The sequence below is a fragment of the Phoca vitulina genome, unplaced genomic scaffold, assembly GCF_004348235.1.
Source record: "Phoca vitulina isolate PV1807 unplaced genomic scaffold, GSC_HSeal_1.0 scaffold15, whole genome shotgun sequence".
In the NCBI taxonomy this organism is placed as follows: Eukaryota; Metazoa; Chordata; class Mammalia; order Carnivora; family Phocidae; genus Phoca; species Phoca vitulina.
The window spans coordinates 31,200,160-31,207,458 of record NW_022589718.1 but is presented as its reverse complement, the minus strand read 5'-3'; the positions used below and the strand labels follow the sequence as shown (position 1 = coordinate 31,207,458).

Genomic DNA, 7,299 nt, shown 5'->3' with positions numbered 1-7,299 from the left:
AAAGGGAACACAACTATTATCAAGAACATGGAAAAATTCTAACCCTTATGTACTATTGATGGGAAAATACAATGATGAATCCATTGAGAAAAATTTGGCAGTTGGTCTAAAAACTAATAGAAATACCATATGACCCAGCAATTCAACTTCTGAATATATACCCCCAAAATACCAGAAAGCAGACACTTTCATTTTTGTTTGTATATCATTGTTTGTAATAGCATTATTCACAATAGCAAAAGGTAGAAGCAAATGAGGTATCCAATGACAGGTAATGGATAAACAATGGATTAACAAATGTGGTATATACACATAATGAGAGCTCTGACTTAAAAAGGGAAATTGTGCATGCTAGGACATAGTTGAAACTTGAAGACATTATGCTAACAGATATAAGCCAGTAACAAAAGTACAAATGTTACATGATCCCACTTATGGAGGTACCTAGTGTAAATTCAAAGAAATAGAAAGTGCAACAGTGGTTGCCAGGGGCTGGGGTGTCAAGGATAAACACAGCCAGACAATAGTTAATGTGGCATAAACAAATTTTGTTCAGCAACTACTGAAAGTAAGATAAAGAGTGGAGTTTCATTCCAGTTTGTGTGGAGGTGACGTGGGGGTTATAGAGGGAGGATGAGAGAGGCGGCAGTAGAGGAGGTTCAATAGAGGGAGAGAAGTGAACAAGTACAAAGTCAGTCAATATCAATGGGATTAGGCCACTCTGTTACCAAGACAAGAAGGATAAAGTCTAGTTCTCCCAAAGATTTCATTTCAAAGGAATGGCTCTCAGGTCTTCAAGACCGAGCCTCTGAGTTGCAAAAGATACTTACCTATTCAAAATTGTGAGCCTTTTCAGTGAAAGCTTGGAAGAAAAGAAGGTCAGGGAAAATCATTAGGTGTTGACTAGAATAAATAGTAAAATCTCCTGGAAATGCTGAGCTTTTACAGGGAGACATTTTTGGGGGGGATGCAGAGTAGGGGAGAGGAGGAGGGATGGGATCATCCTACAGACAAAGCATTATGCTGCCAGAAGTCACGATAGAGTTAGGTCAGGTCTCTCGATGAAGGGGCTTGGAGGGAATTCTACTGAAAGTTCTGTGGTTCTCAGGGGGAAGGAAAGAAAGGGACACAACATTCTCCTGGATAGATCACACATTAGGCCCCAAAATAAGTCTCAATTAAATTAAAAGGACTGAAATCCTATCAAGTATCTTTTCCAATCACAATAATATCAAACAAGGAATGTATCCCAAGAAAAACTGGAGGGAAAAAAAAAAAGTTGAGACAGCAACGTGTTATTAAACCAAGACATCAATGAAGAAAATTAAGAAAATACATGGAGACAAAAATGAAAACAAAATGTTCCAAAATCTTTGTGAGGCAGTAAAAGCAGTTCTAAGGGGAATTCATTTTTAAACGGGTAAAGCATTTTGCAAGATCAAGTTTTGTGGATGGGTGGTAGTGATGGTTTGATGAATACACAACAATGTGGATGTACTTAATGACACAAAACAGTTTAAAATAGTGACAGTGGGCCATTTTGTGTTATGTATATTTTACTACAGTAAGATTTTAAAGTAAAGAGGTCATGAATGTTTACTTACATATTTATGCTTCCTGGTGTTCGGTTTTGTGAATACTGAAGATCCTATTATATCAGGTTTTTCTTTCTCCTAGAAGAGATTAACATTTCTTATAGTTCAGACCTATTGACTCAGCTTCCCCTCCCAAAAAAACCCACTCATTTGAGTTCTAAGCTTGCTTAGTATAAAATTATAGATCGGCATTTTTTCAATAAATCAAAAAAGTCATTGTCCTTTCCCTTAAATATTTTCTGAAAAGTCTGCTGTCTTTCTCACTTTTGCTCCTTTATAATTTTTCCTGGCTGCTTTAAAGAATTTACCTTCATCACTTGATCTGTACCTTGGAGATGTTCTAATATTTTTCAATTTTTTTTCTGTGGATTTGTAGTTATCCTCATGTTTAGCCAATTTTCAGCCACTAATATTTTATTCCCCCTCCCTGCTGAGAAACTAATTTCACACATTTTAGAAGACTGTTCCAATTTTCCATGAGAAATTAAAGTACCTTGCAATAAGGTAGAAGCAAGTATGGTAAAAAGTGATTAACCTAAGAAGATCTTAGGGGGAGAATTTTGTCCTGGAGTTAAATGTTCAGGGCCAGTTTAGTCTGTAAGTCTTATGTAATAGGATTGGAAAGGAGAAGATCACCCGGAATAAGTATAGGTAAAAACCCAGATGACCATGGGAAAAACTTTCTGAGAAATCTACAATTTCTAATTCAAGAAGAGGTAAAATTAGAAAAATTGACCTTTTGGAGGGAAAAACGGTATTTTGAAAAGCAAGTTATGTAATCATTTCAAAAAGAAGGCAGTGATCACTGGGTTAGTGAAAAGTCAGTCAAGAACTAGGACAAAAATTGGGGCATTTGACAAGATGAAGATAACTGACATTGACAGTGATTTCAACAGAGGTGGGAATAAGGCCATTTGGGATGGATCAAAAAAAAAAAAAAAAAAGAAAGGGTAACAATAGTACTACTGATAATTCATTCAACAAGTTTTGTTACTAAGTAGAGAGTTTGACAGTATTTATGGGAAATGTAAGCAAATAATGTTTGTGCATGTATGTAACTCCGTCCTTATCTGTTTATGGAACTATAATACCATGTTCAACTTCATCTTGCTTTTTTTCATTCAAGAGCTTGCATTTTATACTCTTTATATAGATAAAAATGTATTTAATCAATTCTTTTAACTGAATAGTCTTCTATTTTTCAATTGTGTGGCATAGGTATTGCTTTTCATAATTTAATTTTTCTTCCCTCATTTGCTACTACAGACACTGGTGGAGTGAACATATTCCTACATGCCATTTTCATCAACAAATTAATGATTTTACATATAGATTTGAAGTAGCTGAATCAGGTTATATTTTAAATTTTATTAGATATTGCCAATTTTTCATATAAAGTGTCTATAATTCTCACCTCTACCAGTAATATAGGACAGTTCATTTTTCTATCATTGTTATTGTCAGACTTGGATTTTTGCCAATGAATTCCCCCCCCCCAAATTTCAGTTTCTAAATATGTGATTAACTTGAGGATTGTTTCATATGCATCAGTCATTTTATTTCCCTCACAGTGAATTCCTATTAGATCCTTTATTCACCTTTGAGGGGTTCTTAATTTTATGGGAAGATAAAACTGATGGCAGAGGTCTTAGATACTTAGATAATGCTTAGTTTATAAAATAATTGAGGCAACCGTTCTGTGTATCAGGCTTAGATTGAACCAGTGCTTCATGAAGAGAGGAATGTCATGTTGAAAATCAAGCTCCCTAAGGCTCAGCCTGCCAAAATTTGTTTTCACAGAGAGGGCATGGCCTAGGGTAAGGAGGGAGTCTAACCATTTTATAGATCTTGGTAAGAAAAGCAGGATGTAGCAGGCAGGCCAGCCTGACTGTTACAACCACCTGGGGAGAAATAAGCTTTAACACCAACTCAGGCTGCACCCCAAACCAATTAAACCAATCTCTGGTGCTAAGAATAAGGTGCCAATAGATTTTAAAATCTCTCCACTTGATTTCTCTGAACCTGCAGTCAAAGTTGAGAAACTGTCCTAGATCAAGATTCTGAGCGTTTTGAAGCCTTGTAGTCTCATCTTGTAAGAAAGTACCTTGAAACAAGTACTTTCAAGAACTTCCATCTACCTTCATTTAAAAACAAATATTTAAAAGGACTGTTTCCTCTATCCTTCCTCTTACATTTAGAACAAAAAGTTAAAATAGTTTTAAATATACCTTTTTCTCTAAACAATGCCTTCCCAATTATAACCATTGCAAAAGCTTGTTTCATAAGTGAACGTTTCATTATCACTAAAGTTATTCAACCTGCAGTGTTCGTCTCAAAATCGTTAGTCTGAACACCTTCAGGTCTTTCAAATAACTTGCAAGGCAGCAAAAAGATACACTACAATCCTTTGAGCAGTTCTTCCTAAAAGGTAGTTGTTACTGTAAATAACTTTCACTGTCTAGAATGATGTGGCTATGTGTTAATTTTAATTTCACTTCTCTAAACATAAACTATCCCACCTTTTCCTTCCTAAGTCTCAAGTGGCCTCTAAGTATAAATGTGCTTATGAGATTGTAGGAAAAAACAAAACAAACAAAAAAACAAACTTCCCTTCTCTTTCTAGCTGCAGTTAAAACAGAGAACTTTATGTTTATCTCATTAGAAATGATGAGTTTGCCCTGGGTCATTCCCTGGCTAGCTCAGCGAGACTCTTGTAACCAACAGCACATATTTTAAAAAATGAATAGTTAAAAGCAATATGGTTGTTATATTGCCAGTTGTCTGATGGCAGGGTAGAGGTCTTTCCCTCTAAACCTATGGGGAGGAAAGATGGGGGAATATATGGTCACTGAATCTCGAAGAAACCTCCAATTAAAGGGGCCATAATAGTGAGCAGCTTCAGGGAAATTGGATCAGGAATATAGTCTTAGGTTCAAGGTTACTCTAGAGACTTCTGCAGAGAATTTGTGGATCTTCACCCAAGTCCTCTAACATACCCATAGCAGATTCCTATGGCTGCTACAAATTGGCACAAACAGTCCCCCCTTTTCTTAAGTTATTTCATTGTAGAGGAAAAAATATCCTGAAATTTTTGTTAGATAACAATACTCCCTGACAAAATAATTCTTCAGCGTTTTCAAGCCTCACCATCTGGTCAGACCTAGTGAATTGTCCCTCACCATGTAATAAGCATCATTAATATTGCCATAAACCACAGGAAAACTAAAAGATTTTCTAAATGGCTTCCAAATTTCTGCATAGATGCCCTTAATAATTCCTAAGGTAAATGATAAACAAGTTGGCAGAGAAGTTAGGATAGCGGAGAGAAAAAAAAAAAATGATAACAACTGGTCAATCTATGTGTTCATGTTACCATTCTTTCAACTTAATGTTTTAGCTGCAGACAGACTGAAAAGTTGTCTTAACATAATCATGCTATTTTCCACATTTGCCTAAGGAAAAAAAAAAAAAAAACAAACAGCCAATTATTTCTTTTCAAACCAGAAATAGAAAATCAGTTCTCCCCCAGGTGATACTTTCAATTCTGTCTACAAAAGCTTCCAGGGGCGCCTGCGTGGCTCAGTCGTTAAGCGTCTGCCTTCGGCTCAGGTCGTGATCCCAGGATCCTGGGATCGAGCCCCGCATCCGGCTCTCTGCTCAGCGGAAAGCCTGCTTCTCCCTCTCCCGCTCCCCCTGCTTGTGTTCCCTCTCTTGCTGTGTCTCTCTGTCAAAGAAATAAATAAAAATCTTCAAAAAAAAAAAAAAAAAAAGCTTCCAGAGCTTTCCAGAAAATTTAAATTAAGTGGCTACAGTACACAAAGATGGTTTTACAGTTCTTGGTGGGGAAGTGTTGGAGTCAAGTTCTAATGGAAGGTCTGTGATGGTCACGGCTCTGGCCACAATGGTCACGTTGCTGCAGAGGAGAGGGGAGCATCCTTGCTGTGTGGATAAAATCCTCTCTGGCAACAAGAAGAAATCTCCTTCAGTCCGTGGTGAGTTAAAGAATCCAGCTCCCTGGAACTCGGAGGGAGCGAACAATGGGTATGGACTCTGGCAACATCATCTGGTACGAGCAAGGAGCGTGTAGGTCAACACTGAAGAGCGAGGCGCTCTGTGAGGATGAGTATGCATCCAGCCAGTCTGCGGAGAACTGCTGATCCTGTAGGAGGAAAAGCTCTTCGCTGTTGCCGTGATGATCAGACCCTGCACTTTGCGTGGCGATGACATGGGTCATGGTAAATTCATTCCTCATCAGTTTCCCACAGAGAATCCCACATGTCTCTACCCCCTCCTCCCCCGGCAGTGTTAGCACCCGCGAACAGAGCCACCACGTGGAACAGCCCGGCGATTGCAGGAGTACCTTCTGAGTCGCTCAGTGCTCCAGGGTCCCAGGACCTGTCCACCACGGGCGTCTGTGCGGGTGCGACAGGTGCCGCCTTCAGCTCTTCTGCTTTGGGAAGTGAAGTCTCCTTCACCTTTACTGTGTCTTTCTTTTCAGGAATGACAGCTGATTTGTAATCTCCATGTTTGGTCGTTGCTCAAAAAAGAGCAGGCTCTACTTTGTTATAGAGGATGAAGGCATGTTCCATGTAGCCTTCCTCAGATAAATGGATGCCATTTGGATAATCTCGACTGCAGAGCCGAAGTACCGTCAGGGTGGCACGTGTTCCTTTGTCTCCAGTGCGCTACCTACCCCTCTGAGAGCGTCCTCACCCGGGCAGCGGGCGGAAGGCTCACCTCTCCACGGTCGGACATCGGGACCAAGCAGTTCTGTGCCCATGGACAACACGCGGACCACAGTCCCTTAAGATAACAAAGATGAGTTAACTTACCGCCAGGAATCTAAAGTCAAGTCGGCCCCCTGGAGACTGCAGGGAAGAATTCCTTGCTCCCCTTTCTCAGCATCTCTAGGCTGCCTGTGCTTCTTGGCTCCCACCCCGGTCTTCAAAGCACCCGAAACCCCCGATTCCACCCTCACACCACCTACTACTGCTCCGAGCTGCCTGCTCCCTTTTATAAGGACCTGGGATTACATTGAACCCACCTGGATAATCTAGGCTAATCTCCCCATCGGAAGATGCTTAACCTGATCAGACCTGCAAGCCTCCTTTTACCAGGCAGAGTATTCACAGATTCCGGGATTGGGGTGTGGAGGTCTTCGGGGGTCATTGTTAAGACGACCACGACTCCCGCCCGTCACGAAGTTACACTGAGTGCGGGATTTTTCTGCGTGAAATCACCTCCGGGATTCCACAAGAAAGGCGGGCCACTTCCGGGGACTTCTAACCCCAGCTGAGCTGGAGGGGGGGCAGAGACGATTCGATGTGTCCATTTTCTCACAAAACCTAAGAGATACAGAACAGTGACCAAGAAGAACGGACCTAAAGATCTTGCCTTTATCACCGCGGCTTAGAAACACGTGCATCCGTGCAGCGCTGTCTACGTGCCAGTCACTGCGAGAGGCGCTGATACGCGCTGCCTCGTTTAACACTCGCACCCAGGGCTCTCGGCTGCCAGGGAATAAACCGAGCCGGAGTTTAAGTAACGCGGCCGCAGTCTTAGAGCGAGGGGCCGGCAAGGCTGGGCCTCTCCTCCTGGCCCACCGGAGCCACGCGATCGCCGCCGCACGTGAGGCTGCGGGGGGCACGAGGAAGGTGGGCCGAGCCCCAGAGCGGGACGCAGCAAACCCGCGCTCCCGCCCGAG

At 41.3% G+C, this 7,299-nt stretch overlaps 1 pseudogene; it reads right to left on the bottom strand.

Moving 5' to 3' along the window:
• Positions 1–5,393: 5,393 nt before the first annotated feature.
• On the bottom strand, positions 5,394–6,764 carry LOC116637732 (annotated as a pseudogene).
• Between the last annotated feature and the right edge of the window lie 535 nt (positions 6,765–7,299).